Source organism: Sapajus apella, unplaced genomic scaffold (assembly GCF_009761245.1).
Source record: "Sapajus apella isolate SASKATOON/1434 unplaced genomic scaffold, GSC_monkey_1.0 scaffold21, whole genome shotgun sequence".
NCBI lineage: Eukaryota > Metazoa > Chordata > Mammalia > Primates > Cebidae > Sapajus > Sapajus apella.
Window position 1 is genome coordinate 29,187,089 of NW_022436961.1, and position 20,461 is coordinate 29,207,549.

At 43.1% G+C, this 20,461-nt stretch overlaps 1 long non-coding RNA gene across 2 annotated transcripts; it reads left to right on the forward strand.

The window, feature by feature from the left end:
• The first annotated feature begins 478 nt into the window (after positions 1-478).
• Positions 479-7,222, forward strand: LOC116558528. 2 transcript variants are annotated; one of them, XR_004272041.1, is made up of 3 exons: positions 479-493; positions 1,210-1,408; positions 5,723-7,222. It is a non-coding gene; the product is annotated as an uncharacterized LOC116558528 (long non-coding RNA). The 2 variants fall into 2 exon arrangements; XR_004272040.1 differs by lacking the exon at positions 479-493 and adding an exon at positions 951-971.
• The last annotated feature ends 13,239 nt before the right edge of the window (positions 7,223-20,461 follow it).

Sequence of the window (20,461 nt, forward strand, 5' to 3'; positions counted from 1 at the left end):
AGCCTGACTAACGTGGTGAAATCCCCATCTCTACTAAGATATATACAAATTAGTTGGGCATGGTGGCATAAGCTTATAATACCAGCTACTTGGGAGGCTGAGGCAGGAGAATCACTTGAACCTGGGAGGAGGCTGCAGGGAGCCAAGATCATGCCACTGTACTCCAGCTTGGGCAACAGAATGAGACTCTATCTCAAAAAAAAAAAAAAAAAACAAAAAAAACAAGGTCCTGACTACCAGCTAACACAAATATGTTGAGGATATTCCTGCAATGTGCTGGCCCTACATTTGCCAGTTTTAGTAAATAAAATAAAGAATACCTAGTTAAATTTTAATTTCAGATAAATAATACATTGTGTTTTTTTAGTAAAATTATGTGTTATGAGTAATAAAGTCCTTTGTCTCTGAACCAGGAGCCTTGTGTATTCTGCCAGATTAAAGATTGAAATGCAGACTGAGGTCAGATTGCGGAGGGCACAGCTATTAATTGCAAGTGTCTGCAATTAATTTATATTATTATTACTACTGAAGACTTGCCTTCTAAATGATACTTGAGTTTGGTGGGTGTAGCGGGTTGATGGTATACCCCTAAGAGATATGCCCATCTGGAAATGGAGAGTATAACCTTATTTAGAATAAAGGTCTTTGCAGATGTTATCAAGTTAGGGCACTAGTCCTGTTAGGAATCGGGCTGCATAGCAGGAGGTGAGCGGTGGGCACGAGAAGCTTCACAGTATTTACAGCCTCTCCCCCTCAGTCACATTACTGTCTGAGCTCCACCTCCTGTCAGATCAGCAGCAGCATTAGAGTTCTCATAGGAGCGTCGAACCCTATTGTGAACTGTGCATGTGAGGGATCTAGGTTGCACACTCCTTATGAGAATCTAATGCCTGATGATCTGTCACTGTGCCCCATCACCCCATATAGTTGCAGGAAAGCAAGCTCAGGGCTCCCACTGATTCTACATTATGGTAAGTTGCATAATTATTTCATTATGTATTACAATGTAGTAATAATGGAAATAAAGTGCACAATACATATAAGGTTCTTGAATCATCCCCAAACTATCCTTTACAACCTGTTCTGTAGAAAAGTTGTCTTCCACAAAGCCAGTCCCTTGCGCCAAAAAGGTTGGGGACCGCTGGGTTAGAGATCTTGAGATGAGATCATAGGTTGGACGCTAAATCCAATAACAGGTGTCTTTATAAGTGACAAAAACAGAAACACAGAGGAGAAGGCCACATGAAGATGGAAGCAGAGGTTGGAGTGATGCAGCCGTAAGCCAAGAAATGCCAGGGAGAAAGATCCCCTACCCAGAAGAGAGGCATGGAACGGATTCTCCCCTGGTGTCTTCAGAAGGAACCAACCCTGCCCACTACTTAACTTTGGACTTCTGACTTTCAGAACTGTGAATGAATAAATTTCTGTTGTTTTAAGCCTCCCTTTTGGTGATGATTTCTTACAACAGCTGTAGGAAATACATACAGTGCGATGTAGGTAGACTGTACACAATAGTGAGCCTGGTGTTGGGCAGAGTGAATACAGGATGTATTGAGAACCCAAGTTATTTCTATGAGCTCTATTTGATCAAGGACCATAGTTTCTCTGTGTTGATTTTTCATAAACTCTATCTACATGACATGAACACAATTAGTTAAAAAATTTTTTAAAATGCAGCTGGGCGCAGTGGCTCAAACCTGTAATCCCAGCACTTTGGGAGGCCAAGGTGGGTGGATCACCTGAGCTTAGGAGTTCAAGACCAGCCTGGCCAACAAGGTGAAACCCCATCTCTACTAAAAATACAACAATTAGCGTGGCTTGGTGGTGTGTGCCTATAATCCCAGCTACTCCAAAGGCTGAGGCAGAAGAATCGCTTGAACCCAGGAGGCGGAGGTTGCAGTGAACTAAGATCGTGTCACTGCACTTCAGCCTGGGCAACAGAGCAAGACTCCATCTCAAAAAAAAAAGAAAAGAAAAAAGAAAGAAGTGATAGCATTTGTGGGATGTGAAACCCATGTATAGAGGGTTTTGCAAGGCCCACTGGGTGTCTTGACTCAGTATGCATGGATTTAAGTATGCATGGGGTTGGTGGGGACTGGAATCAATCCCCCACGTACATTGAGGGCTGACTGTATCTCTTTAAGTGGATGAATCCCTAAAGTCTCACCCTATATACTGGTATATTTTGCCACCTCCTCCTTCTTAGTGCAGCCCACCCCCATGGTCATTCTGGAGGAATGTGCAGAGAGCTTCTGTATGTAACTCATACACAGAACAGAGGAAAGATCCTCTGTTGGGTGGGACAAAGGGATTAAATCCTACAGGTGAAAGTGTCCCAGGCCAGTGATGACAATGATGACATCCACAGCAACTACCTTTCTGAGAAATGGGAGCTGTGGTAGACATTCCCATGCACCATTCTATTTTATTCCCCCAGTGGTCTGTGAGGTGTGCTGTCATCCCCTATTAGAGAGGAGGATACGGAGAGGCTTTGAGGGATTAAGGAACTCGTCAGCGTCACACAGCTAGTAAAGGGACTTGTAGAATTTGAACCTAAGTTTCTCTGACTCCAAATCCTTATCTAAGTCTTAACCAGTGCCCTATTCTGTCTCCTTCTTTGAGTAATCATATGATTACAGAAATGCAGAGCCTTCATGTTGGAAGTGCCATGAGTGATCGTCTACAATTAGGAGTGAGGTTTATTTACATACCAAGGCCTCACAGTGTGGTTTTATCTGATCCGGAGCCAGGACCTAGGGTTTACCATGAAGACACCTTCCACAGCCCTTTAATTTTGCAGAGGCAAAGACAGGGCATGAAGAGGATTTAATTGCTTCCATTTTTCTTTTAAGAGCAAAGAGCTTTCTAGGAAATATAGCAGAGTTTTAAAGGTCAAGGCTGATGGCTTGTGGGAAGAGCAGGAGAGATTGATTTATGGGGATTGGAACAGAAAACATGGTATCCGATGGCAATGAGACAAATAAAATAACAGGGCTTGGCTGACTGCATTCCAATTCTTGTCTGTGTGAGCCCTGTCTAGGGAGGGCTTCAGAGAATGTTCAAGTCATTTAGTTGGGGACTGAGACTGGCATTTGCAAGAAGGACAGAAAAATTTAAAGCTAGAGTGGACAGGAAATGAAGGGCACTTTGGTTAGGATTAAAACTGGGTTTCTACTTAATTTATTCATGCAGTCAGCAGATCTTTTTGAGCCCTTGCTAATGTGCCAGGCATTGTACTGGACACGGGAGGAACAATAGGAATTCCAACATACATGGTCCCAGCCAGACTGCACGGAGTTCACAGCTGAGTCAGGGAGACAGATGTTGGCCTAATAAACACAAATTAGTTATTTAATTACAATTTAGTAAGTGCTACAAAGCATCACAGGATGCTATCGGAATGCATATGAAGAGACTGTGACCCAGTCTTGGGGTCGGGGAAGGGGTTGATGATGCTTAGGCTGCTGTCTGAAGGATGAGTAAAAGAGGCTGAGTATGTGGAGAGGGGGAGCCTTCCAGACAGGCAGGAGGGAGCAGCTAAGTTCAAGGAGCTGGAAGGCAGAAAGGGCTGGAGAGCAAAGAGGAGGGAATGAGAAGGATCAGCTGGGGTCTTGTATGGATTTTTGATTTTATCCTAATAGCAATGAGAAGTCATTGGGAAGTTTTAAGCAGGGAGGGACATGAATTATCTGGCAGAAGGCCAGGGAGGGATTTAGGCCAAATGCTCATTAGTAGTGATGAGTTGTCACTTGCTGGGCCTTGGTCTTTTTGCCTAAAATGGCTTCGATCCCAGCATGGATAGCTGTGGACAAAGTAGGATGTGGGGTTTCTGGGTCCTGCTGACCTGCGCAACAGAATCGTAGCCAACCCTACCTTATGGGTAGCAGAGGCATCTGCCCCGGGGCCTGGAGTTCATGTAGCAGAGCTTCTCTAGTTCCCGCCAGGGAGTGACTCAGATACTCTGTGACGAGTTCCCATTGGAAGAGACAGGCATTTGTGGTAAGAGCTCTCAGAGGAAGCTCTGGGATTGCTGGAGATGAGCAGTCAGTTCTTGGGCCAGGGCAGAATTGGTCTGGGCAAATCATCTACCTGTAGGCCACTTCCCCAATGAAGCAGGCAAGGGCCAGTCTTGAGTTGAACAGAAGTTTTCTTCAAAGGCCACAGTAGACTCAGTTCAAATAGACAGCCCTCTAGTGCACAGGCTTTTTGGGTGAGAGATGTCACTCCATTCCCTTTTGTCCTGTTCCTTAACCCAGCTGGGAGATGGCTGTGGCACTCCATAAGAAATAGATTTAGGTGAAGGCTGCTGCAGTGGGGGAAAAATGTTCACGTTTCTAATAAACTTGTGATGTTTATCCAAGGACTTGAACCCAGACAGTGGTATGGCTTTCTGGGGAGGCATATTACAGACTATAAATAATTGAGGCACTGGCTTCATGGCACCTAGAGCAGCAGACGCACATCGTTTAGACAAATGTCGGGTTTGTTTTCTACTTAGAGACATAACTGGAATGACCACTAACATGCATACAGTGCTTCTTATGTGTGTAAGCCCTTCTTCTATGTGGTCTCACTCATTCTTTTTTTTTTTTTTTTAAAGACTGGGTTTCGGTCTGTTACCCAGGCTGAAGTGTAATGACATGGTCACAGCTCATTGCATCCTTGACCTCCCAGGCTCAAGTGATCCTCCTGCCTCAGCCTCCTGAGAAGCTGGGACTACAGGCATGCACCACCATGCCTGGTTAATTTTTTTTTTTTTTTTGTAGAGATGGGGTTTCACTATGTTGCCCAGGCTGGTCTCAAACTCCTGAGCTCAAGTGACCCTCCTGGCTTAGCCTCCCAAAGTGCTAAGAACACAGGTTTGAGTCACTGCACCTGGCCATGTCGTCTCCATTAATCTCTGCAACTACCCCATAAAGTAGATGCTACCATAGCATCCTCATTGTACAGAGGAGGAAACAACAGCAAAGAGTGGATATTTTACTGTGAGTGTCAGAAGTGGGATCTGAACCCAGGTGGTCTCATTGCAAAGGCCATGATGTCACCCACTCTGTAGAATGAAGAACAGGGCACTGGGCTTGGGCACTGGACACTCTCCACCCATTCTGGAGAGTGTCTCATATAAATGGCAGAGGGATACTGTGTCATTAGCCAGAGCATATACCCTGGCTTTGAGGTACTAGAGACTCAGGCATCAAGAGAAAGATGGAGATTGAAAATGTAATTTTAAAACCTTTGTTATATTTAGAAGAGACAGAATAAGAGATCCTCAGAAATGGCCTGTGAACTAAAAGGGTCACAATTTACATTACTAAACATTTTAAGTAATCACAATCATTTCAAATGTTCCTTTATGAGAGCAGAGTTAATTGACAGAGCTTCCGCGGCACACACACAAAACCCAAGCTGGGTACCAATTAACTCTTTATTGTGTGCTATCTCTCAGATGAATTTTAGTTCGCAGGAGCAACCCTTTTAGATTTGCTGATAGCCTGGAAAGAGGGAAACTATGAATTATTTTCCTTTTTCATCCCTCCATTTTCTGTCTACTTCCTTCTCTGAGAATCACCAATGGCCAACTACGCTCCATGACCAAGGCTAGATGTGTGCAGCATGGGCCCCACTTATCTGTGGGACCTCCAGCCAAATAAGGGAGTCAGTGCTTGTTTTGGAAGCTTCTGCAGAGATCACATCTGGTTCTGAAATTGCTTCTGTTTTCCAGATTCTGAGATTGGAAGGAAATGTGGAGCTTTGGAAACGTGTAAGTCACGGGCTGCTAGGGCTGGTTGGTCTAAGCTTTGGAGGCACTGAGGGAGCTTCACTGGCTCCAAAGCCCACCTCTCAAGACCCAGGCACCTGGACAGCATCCTCCACTGGGGCTGAGCAGCTGCAGCAGCAGGATGGGGGACTGGGAGCTGTTCTGATCCACGCTGTGCAACTTACATGACAAGGATAGAGGGAGATTCATTTTGTAAAGCCTTACTTTATCTATAAATATAAGGCATTGAATTAATAGAAGAGTGAGTTTAAAATTTTATATGGTGATGAGCTATTTTATATCTGGAATACATTGAATTTATCTGCCGAGTTTAGTTAAATGAGACAACTCAGCATAATTGGAAGTGAAAAATAAATGAAGTGGATTCTTGATTCAGTATTCATTGCAACATTGGGATAAATTTAATTAAAAGATTTCTGGGGACAACAGACAAGACATCTATAAAAGTTCTAAAGACTGAATGCCTGTATCATTCATTCTACGTGGATTTATGGAAGCAGTGCCAAGGATTGAAAGTCAGCCACTGGATTTGCTGAAATAATCAGATATTAAAGAAACTTAGAACTCTAACCTTACATCTTCACCAAACTAATTCCAGATTGAAGAAAAGGGTTCAATATAACTCATGTACTTAAAAGCATGAGAAAGAAACGCAAGTAAAAATTACGGCCAAGGACTCTCTAAACATAACCAAAATCAGAAATCATAGAGGAAATATTAACAGATTTGATTTCTAAAAAATTCAAAGAGAAAAAGCAAAGCAAAACAAAAGCACATTATGTCAAAAGACAATATAAACAAATTTCAAGGATGAACAAAACCCTTGGAAAATATTTGCAGCATATGCAATGGAGTTGAATTCTTTAATGTATAAAGACCTCTTACAATTTAATAAGGAAAGGCAAACACACAGTGGAAGAGAGACAAAGGGTGTATGTAAAAAGAGCTGAAGCTGTATCTGTTGTCAGTAAGTTTATGAAGTGACGGTCCACCTAGTCAGTAATTAAATTCGCTTAAATATCGAGGTGCCTATTTCATTTATCAGAAAGACAAAGAAGCAAATCGAATGATATGGAGACATCCATACTACTTTTAAACATTGTTAGTGGAAAAGTAAATTGACATAGGCTCCTGGGGATGGGGAGAGATTTGTTAAAGGATACAAAATTACAGCTAGGTAGGAAGGACAAGTTCTAGTATTCTATAGCACTCTAGGGTGACTATAGTTAACAATATGTGTGTAGTTCAAGTAGCTAGAAGGAAAATACTGAATCTTCCCAACACAAAGTCGTGATGAATGTTTGAGATGATGGATATGCTAATTACCCTGATCTGATCACTATGTATTGTATGTTTGGGAACGTCACTATGTACCCCATAAGTATGTACAATTGTTATGTGTCAATAGAAAATATTTATAGTAAAAAACCCTAGTGTATATTCTTCTGGAGAGCAATGTGGCCATCTGTATCAAAGCTTACAATAGGCGTATGCTTTCAACCAGAAATGTCACTTTCATTTATTAATCTCAAAGAAGTAGTAGGGGATATGTACAAGGACTTATCCATGAAGTTATTTATGGAAGTGTTTTATAATAGGCAAACACTGGAAGTAGCCTAGATAGGCAATGATGGGCATTGGTTAAGGAACTCATGGTATGAACATATAATAGAAAAGTCTATAGCTATTAAGAATTGTTTCTGTGTCCTTTTTGTTGATTTTACAATATGAGGATAATGGTTAGGTGTATAAGCTCTGAGGTCAGCCACCTGGCACTGAGTCTAGGCTTCAATTCTTGCTGGCCTTGTGACTTTGAGCAAGTAGCTTAACCTGTGTGTGCCTTGGTTTCTTCATCTGTAAGTTAGAGGCATATAGTAGTACCTACGTGATAGGTTGGTTATAAATATCAATTTAACTAAAATGCTTAGAATAATATTAAGCCTATAACATTAACCTGAGGAACATTAACAATTTTTATTCTATTGCTAAGTGAATAAAATAAGCTACATTTTTTGTTAAATATACTTTGTGCATGCAGAAGAAATTATTTATTCAGGAGTCTAATTGCTAGAAGAATTTAAAAAATTGCATTGCTGTACAAGATTTCTTTACATGTTTAACCATGTAATGGAATCACGTAGAGTTACACAGCTTGAGAAAAGAGTGATCCCTTGGCTGCGGATGACAACAGGCTGCTGAAGGAACAGCTGTGCTGCAAGAAAAATGTGTGTGTGTGTGTGTTCTTAGAGATTACACACACTCAAATGCACGTACACACAGGCATACACACACCAAATGTGGGCCAAAATATTAATCAGAATCACTGCATCTCTGTATTGTTTTGTTCTTTTGGAAGTAAGATATCTAAGCTCCAAAAAACATAAATTTAGAACAATTGGGCTTTGGGTACGTGCCATTCTTCTCTAATATGTCTGCATTTACATCTATATCAAATGAGAAAAATACAGAGGTCATACATCCAAAGATTAGCAGTGATTATCTCTGCATGCTGCTTTTAGTTTGTGTTTTTCTATGTTTTCTATTTCAGCATTTGTTTTTGCAAAGAAAAGCTATCTGATATAGCTAGGCTTTGTGTCCCCACCCTGAACACCTGGGGATGATAATTCAAGATTACAATTCCTCTTAATCTTGAATTATGATCCCCAGGTGTTTAGGGAGCGACCGCGTGGGAAGCGATTGGATTATGGAGGCAGTTTCCCCCATCTTATTCTCGTGATAGTGAGTGGTTCTCCTGAGAGCTGATGGTTTTTAAGTGTCTGCCATTTCCCCTGCTTGCTCTCTTTTCTCTGCTGCTGCCTTGTGAGAAGGTCCAGGCTTGCTTCCCCTTTGCCTTCCACCATGATTATAAGTTTCCCGAGGCCTTCCCAGCCATGCAGAACTGTGAGTCAATTAAACCTCTTTCCTTTAAAAATTACCCAGTGATATGGTTTGGCTGTGTCCCCACCGAAATCTCATTTTGTATTGTAGTTTCTGTAATCCCCACGTGTCATAGGAAGGACCAGGTGGAGATAATTAAATCATGAGGGTGGTTTACCTGTCCTGTTCTCGTGTTAGTGAGTTAGTTCTCATGAGATCTGCTGGTTTTATAAAAGGCTTCCTCTTTCAATGGGTATTCTTTTTTTCCCTTTTCTCTGCCACCCTGTGAGGAGGTGTTTTCTGCCATGATTGCAAGTTTCCTGAGGTCTTCCCAGCCATGCTGAACTGTGAGTCAATTAAACCTCTTTCTTTTTTAAATTGCCCAGTCTCAGGTATATCTTCATAGCAGCATGAGAATGGACTAATATGCTCAGTCTTGGATATTTCTTTATAGCAGTATGAAAATGGACTAATGCACTATTTTTGATAAAAGGGGAGTAGCCTTGCAAAAGGTTTAGGTGGATCTTTAGTGTACCTGTTGACTTTTTCCCTCAGTGAAAACCACAGCCTTTATCCCTGTTTAATTGGTGGTGGTTTACGTGGCTAGGGGATCCTGTTCATGCCTCTCTAACCTCTTACCCCAGTCTTTCTGTCTCACTCCATACCCAGCAGGGGACGGTCTAGTTTGTTCCTAGACTGTGTGCCACTGGGTGGGGTGGCAGCTCCTCTGGGATGGGTGGAGGGACTGTGAGCAGAGCTGGAGGCACAGCTGCTCTGGCTCTGGGCCCTTGGCCCTGCCTGAGTTGCTCTGTGCTGCTCTTCTCTCCCCTCTTGAGGCTGGGGTAGTTAAGCATTTGGAAGGGTGTCTCCTCCACAGACACCCACGGAAAAAGATGTTGTAGAAAGCCCATGCAGTTTACTTCAGCCTGCCTCCAGTCCTGGCTAAAGGAGAGTTCATTTTTCATGATGGACAGGCCAGGTTGCAGGGAAGGAGGTGAGGTAAGAATGGAAACTAGGTCTTTGCTGTCTCTCAGCCCCAGCAGAGGCATGAGTGCCATGGCAGTGGGTGTCCTAAAGCATTCTATGGTCCTGGGTCTTTGTCAGAGACAGTCCAGGGTAAGTGTGATATTAAGAAGACTGGAATGTGGGAGATGGTTATCTCCAAAATTCTTAAGTACCTGACTGCCTTCAGAAGTACTCTACTGAACAGCACTAGCACCTGGGCAGTCACTGAGTGGACAGTACTGTCTGCCTGCCTTTCAGGGCATCTCATCACCCAGTCATTCCAGAAGCTTGCAGGGTGTAGCTCAGGTATCCACTGTGATGGACTTGGTGGCCTCCTGATCTTCTGGTCCCACAAACTTCTCTCCAGTGAAGTCTCCCCTATCTCTCACCCCTGCCTCACCTTTTGACACAGCGATCTAGCTCTTCATTCTGACCCTGAAGACCCTGGTCAAAGCAGGCATGGACAGCCAGGGTGACCTAAGAATGCTTGACTCTTGATGATATTATGGCCAGTTATGGGATCTGTTGTAGTGGAAAGAGGTGTGAATGGTGCTGTGAAGTCCACTCAGACTCCCAGACTGCTCTGTCATGGAGTGAGGGAAAGGGTGGTGGTGAAGCCAGCTCCAGGCCACATGCAGGTATGCAGTGTCCTCCCTGCACTGACTCCCTCGTTGCCTGCATTCCTCTCATGCAGGAGGACATCCTCTGGACTCTGACCCCTTTGACAGCTTGGACTTACTCTCTTTTTTCATCCTTACCTTCAGATTCGGGTTTGTTTCTATAACCTCTTTGCCTTGATGTCTGAAGCCTTCCTTGGGGGCAGTGGTGGTAGATGTCCCTTGACTGGGGATCCACACATGAATGTATCTCCTGTTCTTGAACCTGCCCTTCCACATCCTTGCCTAGCCCTGGCTCCACCCCTATCCTGGTCCCCTTGCCCAGGAGGAAAGACTCAGGGCAAAGATACAAATTCCTCTAAATTAAGTTGTGAATCTGGTGGGTCATGGTGGCTCACACCTATAATTTCAGCCCTTTGGGAGGCTGGGTAGATCACCTGAGGTCAGGAGTTCGAGACCAGCTGGGTCAACATGGTGAAACCCCATTTCTACTAAAAAAATACAAAAATTAGTTGGGCGTGGTGGTGGGCACCTATAATCCCAGCTACTTGGGAGGCTAAGGTAGGAGAATCACTTGAACCTGGGAGGCGGAGGTTGCAGTGAGCTGAGGCTGTGCCACTGCACTCCAGCCTGGATGACATAGCGAGGTTCTGTCTCAAAAAAAAAATTATGAATCTAATGCAATTTTAATCAAAATCCTGGTGATTTTTTTTTCTTGGAACATGGCAAGCTAATACTACCTTACTAAAATTGATCTAGTAGATGAAGTGGTTAAGACTAGTCAAAAGTTTTTCAAGACAAAAGCAAATATTATGGGAACTTGTACTGGAAAGTCAAAGTATCCTAGGAAGCTATGGTTTTTTGCTCATAAAATGGAGGAAAAGATGCTTCCTTGCAGGATTTTTTGAAAAGATAAGGCATAATGTGTAAAGTCCGTGGGAACTGATAAGTGGCAGTGGAGATTATTTTATTCTTGATGTAGCTTAGATAAATGTGTGGGGTTGGGGGCACAGTGAAAGCAGCACCTGCCTTCTCATGTCTCCTACTGAACCAGGAAGGGCTTCTGGATGGGAAAGAGGAAGTGTCTGGTATGGGACCCAGATGAGAAGGAAAAAATTCTAAGCACCCCCAGCTGACTGAATGGACCCCCTCTTGGCCGAGAGGACCCCAGAGAAACCTTGGAAGTTTCATTCCCAGCCATGACATGATGGGAGGTTGAACATGCCTCATTGTCCCCCAACCCTCGCTAAGGGCCATTAGGCTTTCTTCCCTAAGGGCTGAACAGAAACCAGACCTTTCAAAAGACTGCGCCACTGAGTTTAGCCAACACCTGGTGCTGCTCCTGCCTTTGGCAGTCTTGACAAAACAACCCCTGATTCTCTCCTGATGAGAGATCATAGACCACGGGGTAGTTCTGTCCAGTTTAGGGAGGAAGTGCAGTGAGGGTTTTCATGTCCTCTGCTTCACCTTTGACATCAGAGGTCCTAAAACTACTCTTGTGTCATGCTAAGGCTGCATTTTTTGAACGTGGTTCCCCAGGGAAGCATGAAGCTTACTTGCACATGAACATGCTTCTTCTCTCATAAATATTCATGCTTCCTCCTGTAGCTTATTGAATATGTATGTTTGGCTGCCTAATATAGCATGAATCTGTCTTATGGATGTTTGTGGGGTTACAGGGGTGAGCACAGTAAAACACCCTTGAAGTTCCTGTTTCTGGTTTCTGATTGTAAGCTATGATTCCCAGCTCATATGTTGCAATATTTTATGAGAATCAAAGCTCTCCTTTCTAAATTATGAACCTTGCCATTCTTCCACTGGCACAGAGCACATCAAAGGTCTAGAGCAGCAGCTAGAATTGTGCTGCTGATCAAGGACATGTGTGTTTGAGGGCCTAAATCTGTCAGGAACTCACTGATACGTATTGTATTACAGAGTGGATTCCCTAGTGGTTTGACCGTGGGCAAGTTACTTAACCTCTTTAGACCTCTGTTCTCTAATATGGAAAATGTGAATTAATAGCTACCACCTATAATATTGCTGGAAGCAGCAAATGGTTGTGTATGTAAAGCATTTAGCAATCTGCTTTGGTTTTTTGTTGAACTCTCTGGACAATACCTGGGTGCTCTATAATTTAAGTCAATTTTAACGCTACCAGGATTTAGTGTAGACCCTGCAAGGCTGCCCCCCATTTCAGATGCCAATTGCAAGTGGTGGGTCCTCCCCAGGTCACCTACAACTTCTGTCTGACTTGGCTACAAATTGGGGGTTTGTACAACACCCTCCTTAGATCGGATAATTTGCTATAATGGCTCCTAGAACTCAGGGAAACACTTGCCTTATGTTTATCTGTTTATTATAAAGGATACACCTCAGGAACAGCCGAACAGAAGGGAGGCACAGGGTGGATTTGGGCCAATGTGCATGGAGCTTGATTATCTCTCTGGTTAAGGCACAGTCCTAGCACCTGGATGTGTTCACCAGGCTGAGAGCTCATCCTGTCTTGTCGTTCAGGTGCTTTCAATAGAGCTTAGTCTCCAGCACCCTCTCCTTTTTTGGAGGTTGACTGGTGGGGCTGAATGTTTCCATCCTCTGCTACTTGGTCTTTCTGGCGACCAGCCACACCCTGAGGCTCTCTAGGGGTCCCACCTTAAGTCACCTCATTAGCATGAACTCAGGTGTGACCGAAGACACTCTTCTCACTCTAGAAATTTCAAAGGTTTGAGGGACTCTGTGCCAGGAACCAGGAACAAAGACCAAATATATTTCTTGTTATCTCAGAGTGTATTGCCTGGCACACAGGGAGTACTGCATGAGTGGCGGCAGTGGTTATTTTGGACGCAGATAGTTGGTTTTGCTGCACTTTGCAGGAAAAGGGTGACTGAACCAGGAAACTGAGGGCTCTTGTGGTCCAGATCTAAAGTAAGAGCTCCAGGTTGAATGAGGAAAGAGGTAAGAACAAGGCGGGAGATTCATAACCTGCAGATACCCAGGGAGATGGGAATGATTCTCTTAATATTTCCAAGTGCACTAGTAGTCACCCACATGGCCTTCAGTCTGTTCTGGAAGCAATCTCAGAACAATATGGGCAGGAAATTTTGGGCCTAGAATATCTGGGGCATGATCTATTAGGATGGGGTGGTGGTGGTTCTTTGGCTTTGAAATTCCTTGCCATATCCAAGGTGAGGCTCCTGAATGTCAAGGTAGCGTGCAGGGCCTTTGCTTGCCTGAGCTGAGGACTCTATTGCTTGTCTGGACAGCTTCTGACTGTAGCAAACTAGAAAAGGATACTTGTCCATCAGAGTCGTTTTTCTTCATTTTCTGTAGAGTCTTTCTCATGTGATTGCAGTCCAAAGCCATGCCTGGGGACCTTGTGCCTGAAGCATGAGGATCTTGTCTTTCTGGCTTTGTCCTCATGTTCTCTTTAGGTTTACAGCGGGAGGCACACTGTGATGATGAGAGGATAACTGTTCTAAAACTGGATGTGAATTCTTTTCAAACCTCGAAGTTCCCCACCATCTGCACAGGACTGAGCTTGGAGAGGAGAGTTCTTTTCTTCCCTTAGGAAATCCTTATCATAGAGTGGCAGGATCCCCACTGCCCTTCATGTGGGTAGCAAGCAGTGATAAAATCAGTGTCTCTTCAATCACCAGCTAATAGGGAGCAAGGGGATTAACTGGTACTCATTTTGTAAGTCATTAAAAAATATGTTACCATGATGAACTCTGGGAGGAAATTTTATGGAAGCAATATTTACTCTTTGGAGAATTTCAACTCTGAGTCTTAAAGGAGATTCCCAAGCATCAAGGCTGGAAGTAGCTGCAAAAGGAATAATAACTTTCAATATTGGTGTCCATGTTTTACTGGGGCTGGGTCTCTCATTGGCTTCCTCATCAGAATGTAAAAACATCAGATTGTCTCAGCTCTCTAATGGTGTCACAAAATTAGGGACTACTTAATGTTGCTGAGCACAGGAGACTGACAGTGCTTGCTTTGGGAACTGGAGCGTGGTATAGTGGCCAAAACCCTATGTTCAGGGATGCCCTTAGTATAGACATTCTGCCATGCTTCTAAAACTCTGTGCTTCCACGTGTGTTTATTGTGGCCCTGTTCACAATAGCAAAGACCTGGAACCAACCTAACTGCCCATCAATGATAGACTGGATAAAGAAAATGTGGCACATATACACCATGGAATACTATGCAGCCATAAAACAGGATGAGTTCATGTCCTTTGCAGGGACATAGATGAAGCTGAAAACCATTATTCTCAGCAAACTAACACAAGAACAGAAAACCAAACACCGCATGTTCTCACTCATAAGTGGGAGTTGAACAGTGAGAACACATGGACATAGGGAAGGGAACAGTACACACCTGGCCTGTTGGGGGATGGGGACCAGGGGGAGGAATAGCATTAGGAGAAATACCTAATGGATGATGATAGCATTAGGAGAAATACGTAATGGGTGATGGATGCAGCAAACCACCATGGCACATGAATATCTGGGTAACAAACCTGCATGTTCTGCAAATATACCCCAGAACTTAAAATATACATCTATATCTATATATCTCTATCTATCTATCTATCTCTGTGTGCTTTGATTTCAGAATGTTAGAACATTATCAGAAGTGGGTAGTTAATATGCTTTTGGAGAAAAACCATATTAAACATTTTACTAGAAGCTTTATTATACAAAGCAGAGAATTTGAAAAGCCATGCTATAATTTAGGACGGCATTTGAATATTTTGCATCGTAGCAAGTTTCTCTTCTTCGCAAGAAGTGAGTTTATTGAGGGGAGAGAAGAAATGTTATGCAGGTCCTGGACAGCTGGAAACTGAGCAGGTGCTTAATTGCGCTATGCCTCAGTTTCTTCATCTGTAAAACATACTCTGGACTTTAAAAGTTGGCTGTGAAGAGTCAGTTAGACAGTGTATATAAAGTGCCTATTACAAGGAGGTGTTTGAAGCCACCTAATGCATGCCCTGGTTGCTGACCCTTTGCTCAGCTCTTGGTTCCACCTTTCATAGCTTCCTGAACCTTAGGACATCTCCTGGTTTAGACCATTTGCAGGTATCCAATCTCTCCACTTTGCTTTATTGCTGGCTCTTTGTCCTGTTCTGAATTTTGCTTCCTACCCAACTTTGGGTTCCACCATTGCCCTGACCTTTCCTAGCTCCCTGTGTGCTCCTTGTTAGGGGGAGTGGGTCCTGCCCACTGCTCAACTTTTCTTCCACTCATCCCATGAAGGAGTGAGTAGCTTAGTCTGCTGGTGAATCTGGACAAAATAAACTGGTAGGCTCAGCTCTGAGACTCCTTTTATCGTTTTGGGAAGAGCTGCCTCCAGGGAGCAGCAGTTTCTTTGAGCTTTTCCAGGCTGTGTCAGCCTTGGGCAGACTCCTCCATACCCCACCTGGTATGGGTACCCTGGTTTTGCACTGCCTGTAGGGCAGCCCCTCACAAAGCTCATTTGTCCACAGATACCAGCTGTGTCCTTCAACTTGACTCTTTAACGGGACTAAAACTGAGAGTCTAGTGTCTAGTGGGGCAAATTGGTTAAGAAATTGGTCTCTGGAGTTCAAGTACCTTGGTTCAAATCCAAGCTCTGACACTCACTAGGAGTGAAAATTTTTTCTGTGAACATTTTGCAAATCCCTAAACTCCACTGAGCCTCAGTTTTCCTTCTGTATAAAAACAGGAAACAATAGAATCTACTTTATGGTTCTGTTGGGAGCATTACAATTGTTAGTGTATGTACAACATTTGGAGCAATGACCCCCCTGGTAGGCCACAGCTGAGTGTTGGCTAACTGTACATAACAGTGTATTCAGAGCTTGCCCAGGGAAGGTGGAGAAGGGCATCACTTGGGCACTTCAGAGACCCATTCCTAGGTCCTCCTCTTCTACTGGTACCTTCAAGAATGGCTTCAGAGCCAGCGCCCTCCTGACCACCCCCCAGCACCTGCCTTGGTCATGCTTCCCATGTACGTCCACTTAATCCATGTGTGTTACTTCTCTAGGCTTCAGATAGATTATTATCTCTGCTGGAGGAGAAGAGAGCAAAATGAAATTGGAGTATTTGCCTCCTCCTCTCATCAGTTACCATCATCCCATCCCCTGAGACCATGAGCTGCCTCCTACTCATTTATGTTATTAATTCGAAGAGTGCTAGGATTCCCCCTCTGCTTTTTTCCCCAGCTTTCAAAAACTTTTGCCTGCTCTGGATTTCAACCTTCAGGGAATCGTTCTTGCAGATATGAACCACTGGTTGGTAATAATCTTTGGTCATTGATTTTCCATTGTTTCTTAGTAGGCTTCTTTAAATGCTGTGCTCTTTTGAGAGCACCCCATCCTTTTACCCCTTCAATAGCCATTTACCAGCTGATCCCTGTTCTCATTTGGGAAACCTTTATTGGCCAGTGGCTATGGGCTGGGTGTCTATGGGACAGTAAGATAACTGCCCCAAAAGGATTTGTAGTCCAGTGGTGCTTAAATCGTGCTCCACAATGCTCTGTGTTCCCTCTAGAGGCCCCTCAGAAGTCACCATGGAGAGAGTGTGTGTGTGTGTGTTGGGGGTTGGTTCTGAGTGGGTGAAGTCTTACCCTACTCCCAGTATCAGTTCAGAACTGCTTTGTTTTCCTTTCTTTTGCATATTGAGCTTCTGAGTAAGATTTCATCCAAAGAAAGGATTGTACTGTTAAAAAAAAAAAAGGTGAAAAACCATTGACCTAATTTTTTCCACTAAATTTATTCGACATGGCTTTTTATAGTGGTTTGACCCTCCCAGCTTGTGTTTGGCCAACAGAATGACAGAGGTATCTGGCCAATGTCTTGGCACCAGTCACCTACAGTTCAACCAGAGAGGACCTCTGAAGCTGTTCCTTCAGCAAGTGACACTCACCTTTTGTATTGGAGAAAGATGTTTTGTGGTCAAGTTTGGTATTATTTGCAATAGTAAGTAAATAAAGAATTTGTTGGGGGGAGATACCACACATAAATTGACTCTGAAGGCAGTCTCAAAAGAGTTTCAAAAATATTTCAGGCAGTGACAACACTATTGAAATACACTTACGGCCCCTAAAAATACTAAAAGCTCTAAAATAAGCTCTCAAAGTTGTTTTGTAGGACCCATAATATCAAACTCTAACTTTCCAAAGGACAGAGGACTGGGCTTTGCTTTAACTTTGTGGCATGTTAGTTATGGCAAAAACCCAGGGAACTAAGACAATCAGGGGCTGATGGCTCAATCACTGATCTATAGAGATGTGTCTAATATAACCACCAGTCAACATCTGGCTCATTCTGTTTTTATAAAAATATTTAAGCAATTCACATGTTTGCATGATCATAGAGCATTTCTGGAAGATATTCTAGCATGTTAGCTTCTTAGAGGAAGCCTTATGTTTTTATTGTTTGTTCACTAATGTGGTCAAATGTGATGCCTGGCATGTAATACATTTTTAATAGCTATGCGTTGAATGAGTGAACTCACAAGAAAGTGGTAAGGGTGGTTACCTCTAAGTAGGACTAGAGATGGTTGAAACTATTATTTTTCAATTTATATCCACCTGTGGCATTTATATGAAGAGGGCAGGAAGACTGTCTGCTTTTCTCTTTGTATTTGCTCCTTTACTCACAGAGAGGAAGAAATTTCTGCCTTTGCTTTCACTGCTATCCTTTGTCCTTATGACTCCTCAATGGCCCACCCAAACCAAAAAAGGAATGCACAATCTGGCTGGTTGTTCTTGGACGACATGTTCTTAGTGGGGAAGATTCCACTCTTCCTCACTCATTTCCCATCTCCATTGCTTTATGACCAGGACCTTCCTTCGAGAAGAAGACCTGGTTATGACTGTACTCTCATTTTCAGCTTTTCCATTAGTGTCTGGTTCGTGGAGCTAGAGGCATGTAAGTGTTGAAATTTGTTCTTGTCTTAGTTTATTTGGGCTACTGTAACAAAATAACACGAATAAGTGGCTTATACACAGCAGAAATTTATTTCTCACAGCTCTGGAGGCTGGGAAGTTCGAAAGCAAGGCACTGGCAGATTTGGTGTCTGGTAAAGGCCCATTTTCTGGTTCAAAGGTAGACATGTCCTCACTGGAACCTTACGCAGCAGAAGGGACAAGAAAGCTATCTGGGCTGGAGTCGTCGTCCCCTCCTCCCTCCTCTCTCCTCCCTCCTCCCTCCTCCCTCCTCCCTCCTCCCTCCTGGACAGAATCTTGCTCTGTTGCCCAGGCTGGAGTGCAGTAGCATGATCTTGGCTCGCTGCAATCTTTGCTTCCTGGGTTCAAGCGATTCTCCTGACTCAGTCTTCCAAGTAGCTGGGATCACAGACATGCGCCACCATGCCCAACTAATTTTTGTATTTTTAGTAGATGTGGGGTTTTGCCATGTTGCCCAGGCTGGCCTCAAGCTTCTGAGCTCAGGTGATTCATTGGCCTTGGCCTCTGAAGGTGCTGGGATTACAGGCATGAGGGATTACAGGCTGGGATTACAGACCACACCCAGCTGGGTCTCTTCCTATAAGGACAAAAATCTTATTGATGAAGGCTTTGCCCTCATGATCTAATTACTTCCCAAAGGCCCCACCTCCAAACAGTTTTACAATGGGAATGATGTTTTAGCATATGGATTTTGGAGGGACACATAGCATTCCTCAAACCTGGACATTTTAGATGGAAGCAAGTTGGGTATAGGAAACCCTGAGTGAGACAGAGCAGCCCAGCAGAGATGCTTTAATTTTGGGAACACAAGCTCTCCTGGTGATTAATAAAAACTGTAAGTTTTCTCATTTGGCTCTTGTCCTCCTATATACAGCTTTTGCAAATGAGGGCTGCAGTGTTGTATGTGATAGCGTTCAGAAACCCAGAGCCCATCCCAACCTCATGACACTGTAGTGCTATGGTAAACTTGTTTAGTTTACCATGTGCAGATATAATTTTGAAATGAGTGTATGGATCACAACGTAATAACATGTGAGGAGTGAGTACAAATGAAGTATTTTTTCCTCCACCTGCACAACAGAATAAAATAGTTGTTTTTTACACATTCTGTTGAAGGCGATTTGTATTGATAAACAGGAGCATTAATAATAATAATTGGCTGGCAGAATGATTTGGCATTAAGAGGCCTTTTGTCTAAGAAAACTGGTTCATAGAATCATTAAATACTTTTATTAAAGTTGAAAAGTAAAGAAACAGAGTTACCCCAAAACTGTGGAGTCTGAAGCAGAGACTGAACAAATTCAGCATGGCTGAGTGTAAGGAGTAAGTGCTATGTAATACCCCAAAAAGGATTGTAATGTTGCCACACATACCTCAGAAAAGTTGCCCCACTAGGGACTCCATGTGGATGGACACTTTTGCTGTTCTGAGATGTCTGTGATTTGTGCTAATAGGCATCGGTATTGTGTTAACAATAACAGCAATTGCAACAACAGCTAAGACGCACTGGATGTTTATTATGAGCTACACAGACATTCTTTACATGTATCAGTCCAACGTGGAATGTTATCCCATATTACAGATGAGGAAATGAATACTCAGGTAGGCGTAGGTCACATACTGCTAAGGGGAAGGGGGTGGGATCAGTGGTGTGCTGAAGTTGGCTTGTACAGGTTTCTGAGAACTGACTGTGCACGTCTCTTCCCAATAGTGTGTTCAACAACACCATGTTGCTAGCTTGATTTTGGCCATTGTGGGAGACTTTACATACCCAAAATTGACAAAATGCCACAGATTGTGTGGTAATATTACTGCATGATCTGTGGCATTTTATCAATTTTATATATAATATAAAAATATACATAAAATGTATATTATATATTCTATATATATAATATATATTATATATATATATTTTATATATATATATATATATATATATATTTTTTTTTTTTCCCCTGAGAAGTCACTGACAAACATTCTAACAAATCACTAGGTAGAATTCAAACCCAGGAGATTTGACTGGACAGCATTTTGGCAAAGATGGATGCTTCCAGGCCAAAGTATTGATAATAGTATTAACAAATTTCTTACTGTGTGAACCACTTTTATTTGGCTATTTTATTACTTGCAACCAAATGTGCCGTGATTTATTTTTAGCACTTTCTCATAGAATTGTTATGAGGGTTGAATGAGATGATGCATTTGGACCAGTCAGGGCAGGGCTTTACAC